Consider the following 24,907-nt stretch of genomic DNA (forward strand, 5'->3'; position numbering starts at 1 on the left):
CCGGATCACCTTCCCATAGTGGCCTCTGTCTGTTTAAGATTACCTTATTCGCCCCTCTATAGTAGGCACATCAAATACTTTCAAGTTTTAGGTGTCCTTCCCTTTCCCTATTCCTCCTGTACACATTCTCCCCTTAATGTGTGACCCATGTCCAATAATATTACTCCATTTGTTTTAGGTCAAAAGTCCGCATGTAAGGGAGAACATGCGATTTTTGGCCTTCTGAGGCTGGCTAACTTTGCTTAACATGAAATTCTCCAGTTCCATCCATTTACTTGCGAATGATAAAATGCTATTCTTCTTTGTGGCTGAGTAAAATTCCATTGTGTATTACTACCACATTTTCTTAATCCATTCGTCAGTAGTGGGGCATCTTGGCTGTTTCCATAGCTTAGCTATTGTGAATAGTGCTGCAATAAACATGGGTACGCAGTTGCCTTTGGAATAACCTGAGTCACATTCCTTTGGGTATATGCCTGGGAGAGGTATTGTTGGATCATATGGCAGATCTATGTTTTTAAGAAGCTTCCATATTGTTTTCCAAAGTAGTTGTACTAGCTTACATTCCCACCAGCAGTGTATACATGTTCCTTTTACCCTGCATCCTCGCGAACATTTGCTACTGGTGGTATTTTTGATGATAGCTATTCTAACAAGGGTGAGGTGGGATCTTAGTGTGGTTTTGATTTGCATTTCCTTTATTTTTATTTTTTAATAAGTACACCAGAACTATTCATGAGAGCTCCCCCCTTGTGATCTAATTACTTCCCAAAGTTTTTATCTCCAAATACCATCATAGTTGGAATTAGGATTTCAACATAAATCTTTAGGTAGGCACCATAGCAGGTGCCTTCACAGCTGATGTTCTTTCAGTTACTTCTTCATTTTTATACTCTTGCTCACCCAAATTGCTCCTCTGTGCAGAAAGAATTCAAACCAGGCTGGTTAGACACAGGAGAGTGGTGAGTTGGAGTTGTTTTCTGTTTGCAAGACAATTTGAATCTTGTCACATACAGTAAGAGGAGCAGTATGGTGTAGCAGTTAAGAATAGCAGTTAAGCAAGGCACCAGTGGCTCTCACCGGTAATGCTACATGAGAGGCTCAGATCAGGAGGATCAAAGTTCAAGGTCAGTCTAGGCAAATAGTTCAAGAGGCTCCATCTCCAAAATACCTAGTGCAAAATGTGTTCCAGTAAAACTTCATTTACAAAAACAGGTGGCCAACTAGATTGGCATCACATCAACTAAAAGCTCAGTATGGCAGCTATTGTAATAAATTCACAGCAAATAGCATTTAACTCTGATATTCTCTTTCATACATAGTTCCTCTTGCTCAGTAGACTCCATACCACCCTTGTTGACTATGCTGATTCTAGATTTATTATTTCACTTAAATATGCATGAGTTGTTTGTCTCAATTTAATGACTTAGTAACATAGAAGATCAAGAAAACTCTCCACTCCTCTAATTGCTTACCCTTCACAAATTTAAATTGACATGTACAGATGACTTAAAGAGGAAACACTTAGCTAAAAGCTTGGCACATTGGCACCCAGTGCTATGGTGATACATAGCAAGTAAAGAATAATAACTGTAATTTTTGCTATAAATAAATGCTCAGATTCATTAATGAATGATCATTCACAGATATTTACTCCCATCAAAATGATTTCCTTATGCTACAAGACACCCCTCAAATTTTCTTCTCTACAACCACACTTCAGGCCCAGAATTCACAACCCAAATTTCACAGACACAGCACAACACTAGAGCTAAAAGTTAATTCTTCCCACTGGGTTAATAATTAGGTAAAACCAGTTTGAAGCAAGAGGAAATCAGTGTATCTGAGTTCAGAATGAATTAGTGAGAAAAGAGGCAAAATAAGGAACTGCAGAGTATGAATATGACTGCCAAGATCTCAGTCCTCTGAAGAGGATGCTGGGTGGGAAAAGAGGATGACAAGGAGGCCCATTCAGGAGCCTTCACTTACAATCAGCAGAGTCCCCAAACTCAGAATCGGATCCTTGTCTGTGAGGAGTCTTTTTAGCACATCAAAATGAATAACACTTCTGTGTATTGGTGAGACAGAGACAGAAATTTAAGCTTAATAAATTATAAAATGTCTCCCTTTAGCACTTCTGCTGGCAGCGTAACTCACTTTAACTTTTACTTTGCACCAAAGCACTCTCCCCTTAACTCAGCATCTTCCCCTAAATTTGTATAATAAAAGAGAAACTCCACATCTCATTCACTCATTTTGCAGAATGGCTGCAACCCTCAATCAATATGCAGTGATCAATATGCACATTACCCAGAATGCCAAGTGACAACCCTGGGAAAAACAAGAATAAGGAAGAGAAAAGCCGACAATTTCTCTGCTTATTGGAGAAAAATCACTGCCACACTTTATACCTTTCAATAAAGAAGTACGTGCTTGAACCCATAAATGGTCCATGATTTTGTTACTAGAAAAGAAATCAAAGAATTTGGTTTTTAAAAGTTTTAAATGATTTAAAAAAAAAAAAACTTTTGTAGAGTTTTAGTCAATACCAGATGCTTATCTGAATAGTTATTCTTGTTAATGTGTAAATACTTATGATTGTTCATGTGACTGTCTTTCATAATAAAATGATATAAGGTAATAACATATTTTTAAAAAGAAATCAATAGAGGTGGGAATATTTGCTGTACTTGGGCAAAACTGTGTAAACATTTAAAGATCCTCCCATTTATTATACTATGTGTATAAACTGGACATATACCCAAAGGCACTTAGTGGAGTTAATCTCAAATATACCTAGGCCAAGACTGAGTTTGAAAGGACTAAAATGCCACTGATTTGTTGGTTATACTACTGGTGCCACCTATACTTATTACCTGGGAGATCAGCACTCAGTCTGCCACACACCTCTTAGACTTTTGTTCCACTTTTACAGGAGAGCTCCTGACATCATACAAATGCATGCAACCTCTCCCATCCATCCACTTCCCCAGCACTAGGGATGAGAACCTTAGTTGAAGGCACCAAGGAATCACGAAAGTCCCAATAGAAGAGAGACAAGACATAAAAATTCCCAGAGCAAACAGTCAAGTTTCAGTTTTAACACTATTCTTACTAACTGTGGGACCCTGAGCAATTACCACTCTGTTTCTTTACTTAGAAAATAGGAAAAAATATCTACCTCCCAGTGTTGCTATAAGAATTAGAGAAATACATACTAAATATCTAATATATATTAAGCACTTCTTAAATAATTTATTTTTTTCTGGGAAGACAAGTAAATATGGGCCTGAAGTGTGATTTCTCCAGCCTGTTCTCTGCTCTTCCTTATGTTAGTGTATCTTTTGATCATTTTGGGCCCCATAGGAAAAACCAGGATCCAGAAGATTTAAAAAGAAGGGAGAGGGAGGGAGCGGGGGGGGGGGGGGGGGGCGGTGGGAGGGGGCGGGGAGGGGGGTGAGGGAGGGGACGGGGCGGGCAGGTAAGGGAGGCAGCAGGGGGAAGAAGGGAGAAATGACCCAAACATTGTATGCACATATGAATAAAAAAAAAAAAAGATTAAATGAATAAAAGGAAATGACAAAAAAAAAAAAAAAGAAAGAAAAGGACAAGGAGAAGAGTAGAGAAAAATAGAACCAGCAGTAGTTAATGCTTCTTAAACTGTTCATATGTGGTGACTCAGTTTTACAGCAACACTGGAGGTTGGTATAATTATCTCTATTGAACAGATAAGAAAAGAATGGGCAGAGAGAGGGGCAGTCACTCTTCAACTTTTCTACTTTTTATTATATTAACACTATATAATCTGTGATAAGTTAAGAATGTACAGACTAACTTTTTTTAATGCACAAAAGTATAACTTCAAGCCAATAAATGTCCTAAAAATGGAAATTAATATATTTAAATGAGCCAGGTGCCAGTTACTCATGCCTATAATACTAGTATTTGACAGGCTGATATTGGGAAGATTGTGATTCAAGGCCAGACTGGGAAAATAGTTTGTGTGACCATCATCTCCAAAATAAGCAGAGAAAAATGGACTGGAGATGTGGCTCAAGTGGTAGAGTACCTGCTCTGTAAGCATGAAGCCCTGAGTGCAAACCCTATTCCCACCAAAAAAAAAAAAAAAGATACTGAAATAACTTAAACAAAAGCATAATAAGTGAGGAAAGAAATAAGAGGGGTTAAAAACACATAAAGAAGAACATGGTGGGCCAGGCAGGGTGGCATACCAGTAATCCCAGCTATGTGGGAGGTGAAAATAGGAGGGTCACAGTTTGAAGCCAGCCTAGGCAAAAATGTTAACAAGACCACATCTCATCATCAAGCCAGGCATAGTGGCACATAGCTGCAATCCCAACTACATAGGTGGTGGAGATAGAAGGATTGTGGTTCAAAGCCAGCCCCAGACAAAAGCAAATCCCTATCTGAAAAATAAACTAAAGGAAAAAGAGCTGGGGACATGGGTCAAGTGGTAGAATGCTTGCCTAGCAGGTGCAAGACCCTGAATTCAAACCCCAGTACTATCAGAAAAAAAAAAAAAAAAGAATCAAATAGTAACTAAAATTCAACAATATCAATAATTATACTAAATGTTGATGAGTCCAATTAAATGGTCAACCGAGTGAACTTTTTTCTTAAAAAAAAAAAAACGAGACCCAATTAATTGCTATATACCACAGACATACCTTAAATATAAATTTAAAAGTTTAGAAGTGGACAAAAATATGTCATGTAAAGAGCAGCCATAATAAGGCTGAAATGGGTATAATAATATTAGCTTAAATAGATCTTTAGTATCATCAAATGTAATGAATAACATCTCATAATAACAAAAGAATATTTCATCAGGAAGGTGTATCAATCAAAAATATGTATGTGTCTAACAATAGAGCCTTAAAAACATGAATTAAAAGCTGTCAAAGGTAAAGGAACAGTTGATTTTATAACTGTGGTATTTCATGCCACTTTCCAGCAAATTATAGAAAAGACAAAGCCCAAGAAATACATATAATAAAATAAATTAACATATTATTCCTTGTCCTAATTTGCATTTATAGAACTTTACACCCAGTAACTGCACAATACACATTATTTTCAAGTGCACATTATAAATTCACCAAGATAGACAATGTGTTAAGCCATAACGCAAGTTTCCATAAATTTCAAAGGATTAAAATGATATAATGTATGTCCTTTGACCACTAACAGATTAAATTAGATTTAAATAACACTAATGTAGCTAGGATAATTACAAATATTTAGAAATTGGGCAATAGATTTCTCAAAGTAATCAATGGACAAAACAAGAAATCACAGGATTAGAAAGTATTTGGAATCAGATGATGATAAAAAACATAAATGTTTGTACAATGCAGCTATGGCAATGCTTAGTGGAAAATTAGTGGTTTTATGATGTCTATATTAGGATGAAAACAGAGAGATCTACAATTAACCTTAAGAATTTATAAATAGAAGAGCAAAGTAAACCCAGAGAAGAGACAAAGAGAGGGAGAGAAGGAGAGGAGAGGAGAGCAGAAGAGGAAAGGAAAAAAGAAGAGGAGGAAGAAAAGGAGGGAGGGAGGGAGAGATGGAGGGAGTGAGGAAGGGAGGAAGGAAAATTAAAACCAAAAACTCTTATGAAATAGAAAACAAGCAATAAATAGAGTTAAGTCAAAAGCTGGCTCTGTAACAAAACAACAATAACATTCCTAAACCCCTCACTAGAGACTAACTTGGAAATGGTAAAATGGAAAGAAGACACAAATGAACAATAGAAGGAATTAAAGGCGGTTATAATTATAGACACTTACAAAATAAGAAAAATTATGTGAAAAACTGAAACCCAACTAATTTATGCTGAGAAAATTTTTGAAAATAAAATTTAAAAATTGACAATAAATATAATTTTGAAAACTACTACCATATAATCAAGAAGAAATAGTTAACCTAGTACCTATGAAAGGAATGAAATTTCTGGTTTAAAAAGAAACTCCCAGCCTAAGATGTCCTCACTGATAAATTTTACCAGACATATGAAGAACAAAAATTAACTATTTTTCATAAAATCCTCCAGAAATAAGAGAAAAGAGCAACATTTTCTTGATACAAAAATTATAAAGGGAAACACTGAGAGATCTTAGCAAAAATTGACAAATGGGATTGCATCAAATTAAAAAACTTCTGCACAGCAAAGCAAACAATCAACTGAGTAAAGAGACAGCCTATGGAATGGGAGAAAATCTTTGCCAGCTTTTCATCTGACAGTGGATTAATATCCAGAATATATATATATTGAGGGGGTGGGGGGGGAGAGGGAGGGGTGGAGTGGGTGGTAAGGGAGGGGATGGGGGCAGGGGGAAGAAATGACCCAAGCATTGTATGCACATATGAATAATAAAACAATAAAATAAATAAATAAATAAATAAAAACTAAAAAACTAAACACCAAAAAGAATAAACAACCCAATCAATAAACAGATAAATGAACTAACAAAAGAAGTATCAATAGTCAATAAATACATGAAAAAATATTCAACATCCTTTGCCATCAGGGAAATGCAAATTAAAACTGCATTAGGATTCTATCCCATCCCAGTCAGAATGGCAACAAGAAAGAAAAAAAAATGCTGACAAGAATGGTACAGGAAGAGGCCTTATACACTGTTGATGGGAATATAAACTAGCATAACCACTATGGAAATCAGTATGGAGGATCTTCAGATACTAAACATAGACCTACCATATGACCTCTATCACTTCTGGGTATATACATGAAGGAATACATCAATACATACAATAGAGATATCTGCACACCCATGTTTATAGCAGCACTGTTCACAATGACCAAGTTATGGAATCAGCCTAGGTGTCAATCAATGGATGAATGGAAAAAGAAAATATGAAACATATACACACTGGAGTGTTATTCAATCATAAAGAATAAAATCATGTCATTTTGCAAGAAAATGGGTAGAATTAGAGATCATCATGTTAAGTGAAATAAGCAAAACCCAGAAAGACAAATACCACATGTTTTTTCTCATATTATTATTTCTCATGTTATCATTCGCTGGTAAATGGATGGAATTGGAGAACATCATTCTGAGTGAGGTTAGCCTGGCCCAAAAGACCAAAAATCGTATGTTCTCCCTCATATGTGGACATTAGATCAAGGGCAAACACAACAAGGGGATTGGACTATGAGCACATGATAAAAGCGAGAGCACACAAGGGAGGGGTGAGGATAGGTAAGACACCTAAAAAACTAGCTAGCATTTGTTGCCCTTAATGCAGAGAAACTAAAGCAGATACCTTAAAGCAACTGAGGCCAATAGGAAAAGGGGACCAGGAACTAGAGAAAAGGTTAGATTAAAAAGAATTAACCTAGAAGGTAACACCCACGCACAGGAAATCAATGTGAGTCAATGCCCTGTATAGCTATCCTTATCTCAACCAGCAAAAACCCTTGTTCCTTCCTATTATTGCTTATACTCTCTCTACAACAAAATTAGAGATAAGGGCAAAACAGTTTCTGCTGGGTATTGAGGGGGGGAGAGGGAGGGGGTGGGGGCAGGGGGGAGAAATGAACCAAGCCTTGTATGCACATATGAATAATAAAAGAATGAAAAAAAAAAAAGAAATCTAGATTTTTTTTTAAATGCTATGAAAGCAGAAGGGAATTATTTGAAAAGAGGAAGGGGAATCAGTGGGAGGGACCAGGGGACAAGAGAGGGCAGCAGGAGTTGTAAACATAATCAAAGTACATTATATATATGTATAAAAATGTTGTAATGAAACACATTATTCTGAACAGTTAATATATGTGAATAAAAATATATTTTAAAAATCACGGTGACCAGAGAAAAATAACCATATAAGCTATTATAATAAAAAAAAGTACAGGTCCATATCCTTAATAGATGCATAACTCTTAGCAAACTTGTAGTTGTGAAATTGAGCAATATATCAGAGGAGTAACAAATACATCATAACTAAGTGGAGTTAATCCTAGTAACACAAGATTGGTTAACATTTAAAAAGAAACAATACCCTACATACTCCTCAGCCCAGGCCCTGTTCCTGGTGTTTTGTGAATGGAGAGGCATGCGGAAAGACAAAAAAAAAAAACTCCTAAAGCCAGACATAATGGCAAATACCTATAGTCCTAGATACTCAGGAAGCTGAGGCAGGAGAGTCACTTGAGTCCAGGAGTTCAAGAGTAAACAATGAAATGTAGTGAGACCCTGTCTCAGAAAGAAAGAAACCAATGAATATGAATAGAACAAAGAAAAACATGACAATCTCAACCCATGTAGAAAAAAGCATTTGACAAAATTCCAAACTCATTCATGAAAAATGCTCAGCAAAGTAGGAGGAAAAAAGGAAACATCCCCTCTGTGGTAAAGGACACAGAGGAAAAAACGTATACTTAATATTATACTTAATGATGAAATGATGAATGTTTCCCCTCAAAATCAGGAAGAAGACAATGCTGTTTGCTCTCACCAGTTCTGTTCAACACTAGTGGTGCTAGTAATTTCAATACATCAAGAAAAACAAAGAGGTATAAAGACCAGAAAAGAAGTAAAATTGTCCATATTTTACAGATAGCATGACTTTTTGTGTAGAAAACCCTCAAGATGTTACCCAAAAAAGCTCATGGAACTAAGGAGCAAATGTGGCAAGATCTCAGGACATGGAACTAAAAACTTGGAAATCTAGGTAAATGCATTTTACTGTCAAAGTTTTCACTGCTCCCATAATTCACATGAAACTCAGACAACACATTTTCTGGAATGAGGAGGCTGCATAATGTACTGTACCCAAGTAAACTCTAAGGAGTTGTAAAAATAAGTGCTTTTATATTTAGAGGGAAATAATAATTCATCAGCAAAATTGCTTTTTTTTTGTGGCACTAGGGTTTGAACTCAGGGCCTCAAGCTTGTTATGCAGATGCTGTACCACTTCAGCCCCTCCACCAGCCAAAAATTACTTTTTTAATGCTTTAATAAACCTTGAAGCCAACATTAAAAAAAACAAAAATAAAAATCAAGGTTGAAATCAACATAATTGAATTTTTATATACTAGCAGTAAGTGATTGGAACACAAAAATAGTTCCTCCTAGCTTTAAAAACCTATAATATTTGTAGGAATAAATTAATTGGTCAAACAAGCTTCCTATACCAAAAAATAACAGAATATTGCTGAGACAAATTAGCAAAGATCTAAATAAATGGGGAGACATACCATGTCCTTGGATTAGAAGACTCAATATGATTAAGGAGTCTCTCTCCAAGTATATCTGTAGTTGCAACATAAAGCCAGTAAAAACTCCAGCAGGACTTTTTTGTAGAAAACTCTAAGTTGATTATAAATTTTACATGGCATTCAAAATGACTTAGAAGATAAAAAACATTTTTGAAAAATAAGAGGAAACTTGGCATTCTTACCTACCTGATTTCTAAAGACATAGCAATTAAAACAGTATGGTAGTAGCAAAAATATAGAGATACAGATCAATTTTTTCAGAATAGAATATCAAGAACTCCACTCACACATACACAGACAATTTTCAATAAAAATGCTGAGTAATTTGATGAAGATACTAATGTCTTTTCACCAAGTTATGCTGGAAAACTAGTTATCCATAAGTGGAAAAATGAACATTGATCATTACCTGATACCATAAATAAAAAGCAATTAAAATGTTTCATAGGCTGGCATGGTGTTGCCTATAATCCCAGCGCTGGAGAAGCTAAGACAAGAGGACCATGAAGTCAAAGCCAGCCTGTGCTACATAGCAAGACCGTCTCAAAAAAACAAAACAAACAGAAGAGAAAAATAGAAGAAAATCTTTGCAACTCCAGGGTAGTAAATAATTTCTTAGATTGTTCCCCAAATCACATGCCATTCAAAGAAATTAATAAATTGGTTCACATCAAAATTTAAAACTTTTGCCAAAAAGTTTTTAAGATTCTTAAAAATGAAAAGATTAACAGCATAATGATAGAAAATATTTGCTGACCAAGAACTAGTATTTAAAATACATAGAAATTACAACTCAACAAGAAGAAAACCAGCAGAATTAAATTTTGGACAAAAAATCTTGAGAATACACTTTAGATTTAGGGCAAATACAGCAATGTTGTAGGACTTGGGTCACATGCTAAGGGGAGAGCACATACGGGAGGTATGGGGATAGGTAGGAAACCCAAAACACGAAAAGTGTTTGAAGTCTCCGCTGCAGAGGAGCTAATACAGAAACCTTAAATTGACAGAGATCAATATGAGAAGGAGATCAGAAACTAGTGAAAAGGTCAGGTAGAGATGAATCAACGTGGGTTGTAACACATTTTTACGTGGAAGCAATGCTAGGAATCTCTCCGTATAGCTATCCTTAACTCAACTAGCAAAAATGCTTTGTCTTTCTTATTATTGCTTATGTCTTCTCTTCAACAAAATTAGTGATAAGGGCAGAACAGGTTCTGCCTGGAAGCGAAGGAGGGTGGGGGGGAGGGAGGCGGGGGAGGGGAGTAGGGGGGAGAAATGGCCCAAACTATGTATGCGCATGTGAATAAATGAATAAAAAAATTTTTAAAAAAGAAAAGAATATAAACAAATGACCAGTGAGCATATAGGAGGAAAGCTGTTGAAGCCCAAGTGACCAGGGTAACCAAATTAAAACCACTTGGACTTATCCAACCACAAATGTACATACGTCTCTAAATTTTGTTCACTAAGTACATCTCCCACCTCACCCTTGTTCTGCCCTATTGTTTAGCATCTAGGTACTCAGCCCTTCTCTGTGACTTTACTATTACCACTAAGATGGGAATTATTATCACTACTTTGTTGATGAGACTAATTCTAGTGTAAATGTGCCCAAGAGCATACTGATAGTGTGTGATTGTGCTGCATACTGCTCCATCTGACTTTATAACCTGGTGCTGGTATTTTCCTCCAACAAAGTATACACCCAGTAAAGTCATCTATGGGTGATACGGTGGGTAAGGGGAACCTGCCCTTCACAAAGTTTCTAGAGCTGGGAGATCATATTCTGCGTGTGGACATTGGAGCGCCTGGTTCTTGGTCATTCACACTCAGATTGAATCACACCACTGTCTTTGCTGGCTCACTAGCTTCCAGACAGCAGATGGTGGGACTTCTTGGCATTCATAATCATGTGAGCTGATTCCCATAATAAATAAATATCCACATACAGTGACTAAATTTATATGAATTTATTCTACAGTGACTAAAACAGTGACTCAGTCAGGGAAACAAGGAAGAAAGAACTTATAAAAGTCCTGACCCTGGTTGCATCTTCAGAAATAGTATTTGAAGATGGATTCTAACGAATCAGGAGTTAACTTAAAGATCAAAAATGAAAGTTTAAAAAACCTGGACTTTACATGACATCAATAAACAGAAATCAAGATAATTATTGTAAATGCCTAGGAAACAGAACATTTTCTTTAACAAAAATAAATACAAAAGTAAAAGATAATGTAATAAAAGTTATGTGTCTGTAAATCACACACTGTGTTATCAAAGTCAGGAAGTGAGTAGGGCAGAGATAAGAGTAGCGAAATATGTTCATTTTATTTTATGTTAGAAAAACAATTTTTTTGGTAGTAGTGGGGTGTGAACTGTTAGACAGGAGCTCTACCACTTAAGCCATGCCCCCAGCCCTTTGTGCTTTATTTGTTTTTCAAATAGGGTCTAATATTTATGCCAGTTGGTCTGGACAATCCTCCTATTTATGCTTCCTATGTAGCTGGGATGGCAGGCATGTGCCCCCTCGCCTACCTTTTTTAATGAGTTGACATGCCTGGCCTCAAATTACAATCCTCCCAATCTCCACCTCCTAAGTAGCTAAGGATTACAAGTGTGAGCCACCACACCCAGCTTGAAAATTTTAAATATTGTACATTACCTTACTACTGATATATGGTATAAAAGTAGGATTGTTGAAAGCATAAACAAATCAATGTACAGCTAGGTACTGGTGGCTCATGCCTGTAATTTTAGCTACTCAAAAAGCAGAGAACAGGAGGATCATGGTTCAAAGCCAGCCCCCAGCAAATAGTTAGTGAGACCCTATCTCAAAAATACCCAGCACAAAACAGGACTAGTGGAGTGGCTCAAGTGGTAAAGTACTTGCTTACCAAGTGTACATATAGCAAAACTTGAAATTTAGGAAAACATAAAAAGCAGAAACAAAAATAAATGATAGACATATCATTAACAAAATATATCTAATTTAGACTTCCATATTAAAAGAAGTCTCTTGACAGTAGGAGAATTCATGTTCTTAGCAGGAACATGCTTAAAAAATCTTGAGAGATTTTAAAAATGTCAGTCAAGATGGGCACCAATGGCTCATGCCTATATTCCAACCCACTTAGGAGGCTGAGATTGAGAGGATCGTTGTTCAAGTTCAGCCTGGAAAAGTAATTCACAGGATCCCACCTCAAAAATAACAGAGCAAAATGGACTGGGAGCATTCTCAAGTGGTAGAGTGCCTGCTTTGTGGGTGGGAAGCTCTAAGTTGAAACCCCAACCCCACCAAAAAAAGAAATATTGACTGGGGGAAGGGGAGGTAAAGGAGAATGATGGGGGTGGGTGAATTCAACTATGATATATTTGATACATCGTAAGAACTTTTGTAAATGCCACAATGTACCCCCAGCACAACAATAAAAAATTTTGAAGTGATTAAAAAAAAAAGTTGGTCAAAAACAAAAGAAAAACATACAAGTGATGAATATATTAATATCAAAAAACTAAAGTTTAAGGAAACAATAAGCAATGTAACAGAAAATGTTGATTTATGCTGATAATGCGCACAACATATACTGAAGATAAAGCACACATAACCATGATTGTGAAGGTAGGGAACCATAATTTCCTAACTCCCTCCCACCACCCTCTCCCCTTTCAAACAGTCTTTGGTGGGTTTATTATGCTATCTTCATAAATATATATGTAATATTCTTTTTTTTTTTTTTTTTTTTTGGTGCTGGGATCGAACCCAGGGCCTCACGCATGCTAGGCAAGCGCTGTGCCACGGAGCTACATCCCAGCCCTGTAATATTCTTTAATCTTCTTCACCCCATACTGTCCATTATCCTCCTCTCTCCCCCCCCGCCCACTGATTCCCAACCCCACCCCCCTGACATTCCTTTTATATTCGTGTCCTGTTTTCCTTATTACTATCATCACTTTAGACCTAGATTCCACATTGGAGTGAAAACGTGACATTTGGCTCTTTGAACTTGGCTTATTTCACTCAATATGATGATCTCCAGGTCCATCCATTTTCCTGCAAAACCTTGATTTTTTTTTTAAAAAAGTAAATGTACCATTAAGCAAAAACATTTTTTGAAGAGCCACATGAATCCCCCAAGTCATCAATTGTATATCACACTCTTTGAATAAATCACAATGAAACTAAAAATCAACAAAATGTTTATACACATAAAGAAAAACAACCATTTTGAAGTCTTAAAAATTCTGTCTTCAATATCACTGATGGAAAATCCAAATTAATCATAAAACAGGGACAACGCGCATATTGAATAACAAAATTTAGGCAATGCAGCCAAATCTATAATCACAGCCAAATTCACAGCCTTAAAAATTATAATAATCAAGAAGGCTGAAAATCAAACAATCAAGAATTTAGCAAAATTAGTTAGAAATAAAGAACAGCATAAGGAAAGAAAAAGACAAAGATTTTTCTCCTTTCTACCTTAGTGCCCTTCAGAGAAAAATAGAGGGATGAACCAGCTCAGTTTATAATACATAGATACATGGAAATGTCACCATGAAACACCCTGTATAGCTACCTTAGAAGGCCAATGCACTATCCATTGCACAATGGAGTCACCTATATATAGCTATCTTAAACAAACAAAAATGTCATTATTTTTTTCCAGAAACAGAGACCAAGAAAACAAAACAGGTCCTCTCTGGTGGTTGGTACCAGGGGGAGGTGGAGAAGATAGAAGGAAAGGGTGTAGGAGGGTAAATATGTTGGAAATACTATGTACACATTTATGTAAATGGAAAAATGAGACCTGTTGAAACTATTCCAGGAATGGGAGGGGATTGGGGAAGAAAGGAGAATGATGGAGGGGGTAAATTCGACAATGATATATGGTAAGAACTTTTGTAATACCACAATGTACCCCCAGTACAACAATAATAAAAAATAGAAAAGAAAAAGACAAATATTGTTTGAAAACAAGTACAAACATTAAAAGTAACTGCAATACAGGGTGACTTATACTACCTGATAGAAAAATGTGCTACAAAGGTACAATGATCAAGATCATGGGAGACCCACCAGTAAATGAAAATGAATCAGTCCAAAGTTATGTGAGCATTGAATATTCAATTAAGCTTTAATTGGAACCAATGGAAATATAGTTAAATATAATAATTTGAGGAAAATTTTACATAGAGGAAAGAAAATTTTACAAATTAATGAATATCTTATGTTCCTAGATGGAACATTAAACAGTGTAAGAATGACAAGTGTATCCAATAAAATGTGAGATGTTAATAAAAATTCTAGTCAGATGTTTTATTGGGTTTTTATTGAAATTTGTTAAAATAACTCTAGAGTTTGTCTGAAAGAAAAAATAGTAAAAATAACTGAAAATTTTAGAGAAAGGAAAAAAATGTGATGGAATAGCACCTGACACACCAATTCTAAAGCATACTATAGAGGTAGAATAACCAAAACAGGATAATACTGTTTTAAAAATCAGAGAAATATGATAGGAATTCCAAAAACAAAACTCTAGTATACAAAAGAATTTAGAGAATGGCAATATAGCATCCCAAATAGATAGGAAAACGAAGGATTGCTCAAGAAATTTACCACATTTGGAAAAAATTATAGTTTGCTCTTTACATCATGCCTTAAACTGAATAAAATTCAATTGAATAAAAGAGCTAATTACAGAATTGAAGTCAGAAAATATTTGGAAGAAAAATACATTTAAGTATGTTTCCTTTTGTGTTGGAGAAAACTTTTATGCTATTCTCATAAAAGCAATAGAGGAAGTCGCAAGAGAAAGTAAAATAAAATCACCCAAACAAAAATTAAAATCTTGTATGCACTTTTAAAGAAAACATAAAATTAAAAAGCAAATATAAAACTAGGGTATTTCGTTTTTAATAAATAACAACATTTACAAATCAACATAAATTATTCACCCACAAAATATCAAGGAGATATTTAAAACAATAAAACATCTCTTTTTGTGGAACTAGGGTTTGAACTCATAGCCTCAGACTGACTAGGCAGGTGCTCTACACTTGAGCCATGCTCTCTGCCCTTTTTTTTTTTTTTCATTTTAGCTTTAGTTATTTTTTAGACAAGGTCTCACGTTTTCACCCAGGCCAGCCTCAGACAGAGATCCTCCTACTTATGCCTTCTGCCCAACTGGGATAACAGGAGCTCCACTAGGCATGGCTTGTTTGTTGAGGTGGAGTCTGTCCAAATTTTGACCCACATTAGCCTTGAACCATGATCTGCTGCCTCCGAAATAGCTGGAATTACAGGTACGAACCACCACACCCAGCTAACTAAAACATCTTTTACTATGAATTTTTAATTCATTCCTAATATTTATTGCAATCTGCAGTTGCTTGCTTATTTACTTGTTTATTGTGTCTTTGCCAACTAAACAGTAAACTCCTTGTGGTCTGGGACGTTGTCAGTCCTTTTTACAAGTATGACCTTAGCACTTAACACAACACCTGCCACACAGGGATTCAATAAGTGAATTAACTGTTCTAATTTTTCTTTCATTATTTATTAACAAATACTTTTATGGCTCTAAATGCTTAGCAAGGTCCTAATTGGTATACAAACACCAACACATTTCATTCTCTAAGGCTTCATTCCCATTGAAGCCTATTTTTATTACCGGTTTATAGACTAAAAAACCAAGGCACAGATTCATGACATAACTAATGGAGGGTCTGACAACTGATAAATAATAGAACCAGAGTTTAAATTGGGGCATTTTAATTCCATTCTCTAAGTTGTTAAGCACTATATTTTCAAATCCAATTTAATATTCCCTATAAATTGATATATGACCATACTCTTCAGTAACTCCACCTGTGATTTCTGGTTATTTCTAGAGAACCTTAGGAATCACAAGTGACTCATTGGTTAACGCAAACCTAGTGATTTCACCAGTTTTGGGGTGAGAGGTGGATCTGAGGTTTGAACTCAGGACTTTGAACATAACATCTTGAGCCACACCTCCAGCCCATTTTGCTCTGGTTATTTTGGAGATAGGGGATGCTCATGAACTATTTGCCCTGGCTGGCCGTGAACGTCAGTCCTCCCAGTCTCAAGCTCCCAAGTACTTAGGGTTGCAGGCATGAACCACGAGCACTGGGAAATTTTCTAGCAAATTTGTAAAAGCATATTTAATTATCTATTCATTTCAGTTTCTTCATTTACTACATTTTTGTGTATGCGTGGGCTTATTCCATTCATATGATAAATTAAATCTAATTGATTAGCCAATATTGGTTATTATTGAAGTTTATACTTGATTCAGATTTCCTTAGGTTTTTTTGTTTTTTTTTCCCTCTCCAGTTTTAGAGATTGAACCCAGGACCTCACAAATGCTAGGCAAATGCCCTACCACTGTCTACACCCTCAGCCCAGATTTACTCAGTTTTACCAGGTATCACTTTTCTGTTCTCAGATCCCATCCAGGATGTCACATGTTTAGTCATCACATCTCCTTAGACTGTTTTGGCTGTGACAGTTTCTCAAGTTTTCCTCATTTTTGTGTTTTTGACAGTTTTGAGGAGTACTACTCAGGTACTTTGTGAACTGGCTCTATCAGGTTTGTCTGGCACATGATTATACTGGGTTCATGGATTTGGGGTAACAGATTTATTTTTAATAATCACACTCAATACTGGCAAAGGTGCAGTAAGATGAGTGCTGTGGTTTGGATATAAAATGTTCCCAAAGGTTCATGTGTTGAAGCGTTGGTCTTCAGTTGGTGGATCCAACCCTTGAAACAAGATTAGGTAGATCCTGAGGGCTCTGACTTACTCAATGGGTACATAATTTGATGGCATTATTGGGGAAGCTGGCCTGGTTGGAGGAAATGTACATTTCAAAGGCATGTCTTGCCCCTGGCCCCTTCCTGTGTCTTGTTTCCTGTCTGCCTTGAGGTGAGCCATTTTGGTTGTCCCATGCTCCCACCGTCATGTTCTGCCTCAGCATGGACAACCTCAGAAGCAACAGAGCCAAGTGATCATGAACTGAAACTTTTGAAATCATGAGCTAATAAGCCTTTTTGTGCAACTCATTTTCATGAAGATGGAACTCAATTGAACTCGTGAACAGCAGTCATCACCAACCAATGTTCTTGCAGCATTAGCTGAGTGCAAGGTTCTAACCATACCCTTCCACATCCTCTACAGGTCCATTGCCAGACCCTTCCATACTCTGTGGAACTGTCCATGAACCAGGCCTTTCCTGCTCAGAAAATGTGGATTCAAACACTCAGATATCTTGCAGAAGCCTACTTCTCAAGGATGGTTTCTAAAACCAGAACTCCCTACCTGCCTTATTTAATGACACGTGGAGAGGAAGTACAGGAGAAGGAATAAGAGCAAAAGCATGGCACAGTGCCGAGAATAGCCCTCAGATTCAGCCAGGCCTGAATCCTACTTGCATCCCTTATAAAATTACTTACTGCACTTGGAGTTAGGAAACCTGGGTCCATTTCTGGAGTTTCCACTTATTCACTGAGCCTCATTTTCATCACTTAGTGTTTTATAGTCTTGAAAATTGACAGTTTTGAGACTTGAGATTTGTTAAGCTATATTTTATTCTTTTGAGCACATTATTTAATCTATCTGACCTTCAGTATCCTCACATTAAAAATGGGTTTAGCAAAATCCACCATAGTGTTGATCTGTACAGAAAGCACCAAGCACAGGGCTGACATACAGAAAACAGTCAATAACAAGAGAATTGGAAAAATGTTTGACTTTTCTGTTCAGACCATGTTTTTTTTTTCTCCCAGAATCCTACTGACAGCTTATTATAAAGAATTCTTAAATTTTCTGCTCTCCTAATGAATCCCTTTATTGAAGGTACGTAGAAGTCAGGAATCTTTATTATATGTAAACAACAGAAGAAAAGAAAGCACAGAATGTTAACAGATCTCTAGTCTCAAAACTAACAGTTTTCTAGACTGCAAAGAACAGAAATCTTCATTTTGAAAATGGTAAAAATGAAACCCAATGAAGAACTAGGAACCCTAGAAGTGAACTCAGGTTGTCTAACTCCAAGTCTACTTTTCTTTCCACAATTTAGAACAATACTATCTTTACCCCAGGAATCTTAATAAATATTTGACCATGGTAATAGCAATATGTGTGTGTATATATATATATATATATATTCTGCAAGAAATGTTTCCAAGTCATTTCTTCATCCTTCCTTTTGGCCAGAAATCCAGATTAGCTTTTGTCACTGCCATAAGATCAGGCCGGCTTCACTCAAGACCCACTTATTGTCTGCAAATGTTGCTATAATTAAATCCAAGTGGCCGCTGTGAGTTATCATCACGTACCCTCTCCAGCCATTAGTCAGATTTCCAGGGCTGTAGTTCTTTCAAAAGAGGTCACTCGCTCCTCTCTTTCCCCTTGGCTATCCCAGCAGGATTTTTCTTTCCATTTCTTGGGCAAGGAACTTTTAAGCCAAACTCATTTTCGGGCAATCGGCCAACCTTCCCATTTATCCCAGTGACCTTAGAGCACTGCAAAAATCTCTTGACAGCATTGCCGCTGAGCTGTGGCGGAAGGAGGGGAAGAGCTCTGAAGCAACAGTCTCTGAGAGCAGCAGAGACTAGAGCTGTTGCTAATCGAGGGCAGAGCTTGCTGTCATCATCATCACCACTGACATCAGAGTCACATACTCCTTGAGTTTGGGTAGCCCATTACCATACTTCACCCACCTGGATGTTTACAATAATCCTCCTAGCTAAAACAGACTGTAGGATCTGAGAGCTGGAATATCAGAATCACCTAACCCAAACTCTTCACCTTAAAAATAAGGAATCTGAGACCCTATAAGGGAAACTGACAGCCCCTCTGATGTAAAGTGAATTAATGGCCAAATGGGTCTAGTCTCAGGTCACCACCTTAATCTGAATTCAGGAAGCATCCAACTCTGTGTTCCCAAAATCTCAGAAGACTAACAAACAATGGAAATGAAAAGGTCCTGAGGCTTTCTTGTGAGGCACCACCCTACCACCATCTTCAATCAACATGGCTCACTTGGGGTTGACCTCACTTCCTAGTTCCACTGATGAGCACATGGCCCAGACCTGGAAAATTATAACACATCCTCCTTCAGGCCACAGTTAACTTGGAGATAATGGTATGACCTAAATTGGGCCAATGAGAATCACCTCCAGGATTTTTTAAGAATGAATCTACTCTGAGTTCTATGGAATTGTAAATTGTACAGATTACAAAAAGCTTTGAGTTGCAAGAGGTCATCTTTGCCACTTAAAAAAACAAAGCCCACCTTAGAATGAATCCAACATGATTTGGACACCTAGATTCAACTATACCTAAATACCAAGACTTCTCAATTACATGCATCAATAAATTTTATGGTTTTTATGATAGTTTAAGTTATATGTCATTTGTAACAAAGTGAATCTTGCCTAAAGCATCAACTTTTATTTTATTTTTAATTAGTGTGCATATTAATTGTACAAAATAGCAGGTTTCATCTTGACATTTTTATACATACATACAATGTACTTTGATCACCCTCTCTTGTCCCCATACCCCGTATTAATTCCCCCCCAAAAGAGTCCCCCTTTTAAATCCATGTCTATTTATTTGTTTGTTTTTAGATCAAGATTCTACATCACATATGAGAGAAAACATGAGAGATTTCTGAGTCTGGCTTATTTCACTTAACATGATAACCTCCAGTTCCATCCATTTTTCCTGCAAATGACATAATTTCATTTTTCTTTATGTCTGAATAATACTCATTGTGTACATATACAATATTATCTTTACCCATTTATCTGTTGATGGGCACCTAGGCTGCTTCTATAGCGTGGCTATTGTCAATGACCATGATAAACACAGGTATGCAGGTGTTCTCTATTGTATGCTGACTTTGACTCCTTCAGGTATAACAGGATCATACCGCTTTCTACAGTGGCCACACTAATTTGCATTCTACCAACAGTGTGTACACTGTTAAGTTCCTTTCCCCTCACATCCTTGCCAGCGTTTGTTATTGCTTGTTTTCTTAATGATAACCCTTCTGACTAGGGTAAGATGGAATCTCAAGGTAGTTTTGATTTGCATTTCCTTGATGGCTAGGAATGTTCAACATTTTTTCATGTATTTATTGGCATTTTTTACTTCTTCTTCTGAAAACTGTTTGTTCAATTCATTTGCCCATTTCTTGATTGGATTATTTGTTCTTTTGAACATCAACATTTTTTTCTTTTTCAAGCTCTAGTCAAATAATCTATCACTTGTGTGGCACCCCCATGGCCTTTTATTTGTTTTTTTTTTTTTTATGTAGGGTCTTACTAACTTTTGCTAGACTGGCTTTGAACTTGCAATCCTCCTGCCTCTACCTCCCAAGTAGCTGGGATTATAGACATGACCCCCACACCTAGCTTGAGCACCAACTTTTCTTGATTACTTTCAACCATGAATGAAATTTTAAGACTCCCTTGGTGCAGCATAGCTTTTAACACAATCACTGACAACATGAGCACCCCTTCCCTAGCCACTTACACACCTATACCCAATGGACATCCTAAATGGAATTAATTATTCCCTGGATCTTCCATAGTACTAATCACATTAATAAATTATTGCTGGGCACTACTTTTTGCATTATCTCTGGCTATACTGCCATCAAATTCCTTAAAACCCCCAAGAGAAAAAAGTTTTATGTATAAATGAAACAAGAGGGCTTTTAAGACACCAGTCTCCCTAATAAAAAAAAATGGTCCAATTGTGAGGAAGTCCATCATCCAATTGCGTAGCTACACCCCTATCTCCAGGCAAGGGGTCATTTAACACTGTTCATTCAGACAGTACTATCCATTTAAAATAGAGCCTGCTAAAAAAAAAAAAATCACAACAGCATTTTCTATTCACCATAAAGGGCTGTTCTGAAGAAAGCAAAATATTATTAAAACATCCAGAAGGATATTGGCAAACCACCTCAGCAGTCACATCCACTTGGCCTTTTCCAAAAGACCTGTCATCTAGGGAATAGAAAAGAATCTCAGAGAAATTAATAAGGATGCCTCAAGAGTTACCAAGTGTTTATTTGGCGTCACGGTATAGAAGGTGAAATTGCAAACACAAAATAATAATTATAATGATAACAATTAGACTTAATGGCACTGATACAGAATTGTGTACTGAAAAGACAAAACACCCAGTATCAGCATTTGACCTTATGAGTGGCTTACTAATGATTACGATTTGTGAACATTGAGCAAGCAGAAGCTAGCTGTCAAAGCAAATTAGGCAAGGAAGCCATCCTTCTCACCACAAAGAAACAGACTTGTTTCTGTGGACAGCAAGGTATCAAATACCAATAAGCCCAAGAATTAATTATTGTTTAAGTTTTGAATCTGGGCCAAATTTATGATTGATTAAATAGATAGATAAGTAATTGATCTACAGATAAACAAAGATAAACAGGTAGATGATAGGTAATATACTACACAGAAATGACAGATAGATAGATGATAGATAGATAGATAGACTGCTTCTTAATTAATTCCAGACTCAGATGATGTTCTCCCCCTTCCTATCACCTCTCGTAAAAAACTGGGCATGTGATGTGTTCTAGAAAACATATATAAATATATATGTGCATATATATATATATATATCCCTGAATTAAAACAAAGGAGCCTGAGAAGAGGACCACTAGGTTTTAAATAACTCTGTTCTGTTCAATATGTGACATAGAACTTTCATCCATTCTTTGAGTAAATATTAAGTTCTTGCTGCTTGCCAGGACTGTGTTCAAGAACACAGTAGTGAACAAAGCAGGTATGGTCCTGCTTTCCTTGTGGTGTTGGCAGTCTAAAGGAGAAAGTAGATAGCAGTAGTGAACACTATTGGATATGGATATTGTTTGTTTTCTATTGCTGCATGACAAACTATTCTAACATAAAAGCTTAAAGCATAACCATTTTATTATATTTTTATATTATATTAAAATATTATATTGTATTATATTATATCTCACAATTTTGATGATCAGAAATTCAGGCCAAGTTCAGTGAGGAAGTTCTTTCCCATATGGTGTCCATGTAGTCACATGATGATATTGAATTGGTGTAGTATGATATGCTATAATCTGGAAGGTTCAAAGTAGTTCACCAATATGCCATATGCTTTAGCAAGAATAGCTAGAAGACAGCCCTCAATGAGGACAATTGACCAGAATGCCTAAATGGGAACTCTCTAGTATGACAGTGTTGGGGTAGTAAGGCTTCTTGTTCAGTGGCTCAGACTCCAGAAAGTCTTCGAAGAAATAGGAAGCAAGAGCTACCAGTTTATTTCCAGAGAGCCTGGAAACTCTCACATCATAATTTCTGCCATGTTCTATTGGTCTGGCAGTCATCCTGCCCAAACCCAAGGGAAGGGCATATAGACCTCATCTTCCTGGTAGAAGAAGAAAGAGTTTTCAGCCATATTCAATCTACCACAAATATATAATTCACGTTGTGATAAACACTATGAAAGATGAGAAGAGCATGCCAGGAGAAGGACAAAGGGGAGAAGTGTAATTTAGATCATCTGGGCAGGCAGCTCTCTGTCCAAGAAAAACAAGTAGTCATAAACTTTAGGATGCAGCCCACCTCCATCCTACCACAACCTCATCCTATCTTCAACATCCTCATTCCCAGGAAAAGAAACCTGTGTTTATTAATGGGAAAAAATCACAATAAAGGTGCTTTTGTGTTTTTCTAACTCCCTGGAAAATAGGCACAGGCTTCAAAGCTGCTGAATTCCTTCTATTCTCTGAGGAGTAAAATAAATTATATCCCTGAGAATTTATTTAATGACATGGAACAGCAAATTCCACTCTAAGATCAAATACAATATCTGTAATAGTACAACAAAATAATAAGCAATCAAGCAGAAAACTTTGTTACTAAATATGAATTATTTGAAAAGAACAATTTGTCATCATAATGTATGAAGCATTAGATGGTTCAAAATTGCCATAATTTGATTCAGTTTCTGTTGTGAAAGTAAATATTTTAACTAAAAAATCCCAGGTATATGTACATATATTTGTCATAAAATTATGTAGCTGGCATATGTGAGTATGTGTCTTTATATAAATGTCTAACACATGCCTAATATAACCCATCCATAAAACCCAGCTCTCATTAATACAGTGAGCATCTACTTTGTGCCACTATACAATCTTAATAAAAAGAACTCCACAAATACTAGAATTCATTAGGTGTTTTAAAACTTTTTTCCTTTCTACATTACTATTACCCAAGTCTAAGACTCACCTGAAATATTGCAGCAACTTCCCTCTAGTCTGTTCCAGAGTGTGGCATACAAGGCCCTTCACAATCAGGTTATAATTGATTTCTCCAGCCTCCCCTTCTACTGCCCCAAAAAAGTAATTTCTAAGCTTTGCCTCTACTGGTCCTTCCACACTCCTCCCAGTTTTGTTGGCTTATCCTTCAAGCACCATCTCAAAATTCACCTCTTGTGCAGAATCTTTTCTCTCCTATTGCCACAGGCTCCTGTTCTCAGTTCTGTCACAGCCTGAACCACAGAGTACTAAACTATCCACTGACTCATCTGCCCTGACCTCCCTCCTTAGTCTGATCTCCCAAGGACAAAGACTGTGTCTTCTTTCCCTTTTCATCCTCAGTGACTAGCAGAACCTGGCCCAATGTCAGTGCTCCATAAACATGGGTGAATGTCTCCTCCTTCTGGCTCTCAGAGATCCTCTAGAAGGTTGATTTGCTTTCTTGAGAAATTGTCAGTTTTTTTTGAAACCACCAAAAGCCATATGTCTGTAGGGATAGAGGAATGTTTTTACTTTTTTTAAGGTCACTTCAATGATTTTGTTTTTATCTTTCCTATTAAACATAGTGTTCTCCACACTCATTTTTTGTCTTTATCATCACATCTGATACAATTTGCCAAATTTATTTTATCTTTTTTTTTTTTTTTGGTGGGACTGGAGTTTGAACTTAAGGCTTCATGCTTGTAAAGCAGGAGTTCTATCTCATGAGCCACACCTCTAGTCCCTAATTTTATTTTTTAAGTTACAAGGCTTGATTGTTGGTAATTTTTCAAATCTAATCTCAGCACATGCCACCCACCATATTGGTTTTTCAAGTGATCCCTGAAAATGACTCTGTGGAGTTCAGTGTTCTCTATGACACCAGAACCTGACCACTGACATGACAGAAAGGTAGAGATTACAAAGTGGCCACTCTAGACCTTTGCTACTTCCTAACACTGGGACTTTAAGTAAGTTACTTAATCTTTCTACATGCCTTAACTTCCCCATCTGCATGAAAACATGGATCTTGTGACATTCAATGATACAATGCATTTCAGCATCTAACAGCAGAGAGAGTGTATTTTATTTTTCTTATTTTATTTAGTGTATTTTATTTCCATATCATTTGGGCAGGCAGTTCTCTATCCCTGAAGGATAAGACCTGGCAGAAGTAAGCAGAGACACAAAACATTTATTGAATGCCTACCAGGTGTCCAGCATTGAGGTAACAGCAGTCAATGGGATAGACGGGTCCCTGTTCTCCTATGACTTGTGGACCAAGCAAG

At 36.6% G+C, this 24,907-nt stretch overlaps 1 long non-coding RNA gene across 2 annotated transcripts in view; it reads right to left on the reverse strand.

Annotated features, from left to right (window-relative positions):
• LOC141415627 (uncharacterized) overlaps positions 1-23,920 on the reverse strand; it is a 250,779-nt gene extending 226,859 nt beyond the window's left edge. For both annotated transcript variants that reach the window (XR_012440620.1, XR_012440621.1), the window contains exon 1: positions 23,611-23,920. This is a non-coding gene — a long non-coding RNA (uncharacterized lncRNA). The remainder of the gene's footprint in view (positions 1-23,610) is intronic.
• Positions 23,921-24,907: the final 987 nt, after the last annotated feature.

This window comes from Castor canadensis, chromosome 13 (genome assembly GCF_047511655.1).
Source record: "Castor canadensis chromosome 13, mCasCan1.hap1v2, whole genome shotgun sequence".
NCBI classification, from domain to species: Eukaryota; Metazoa; Chordata; class Mammalia; order Rodentia; family Castoridae; genus Castor; species Castor canadensis.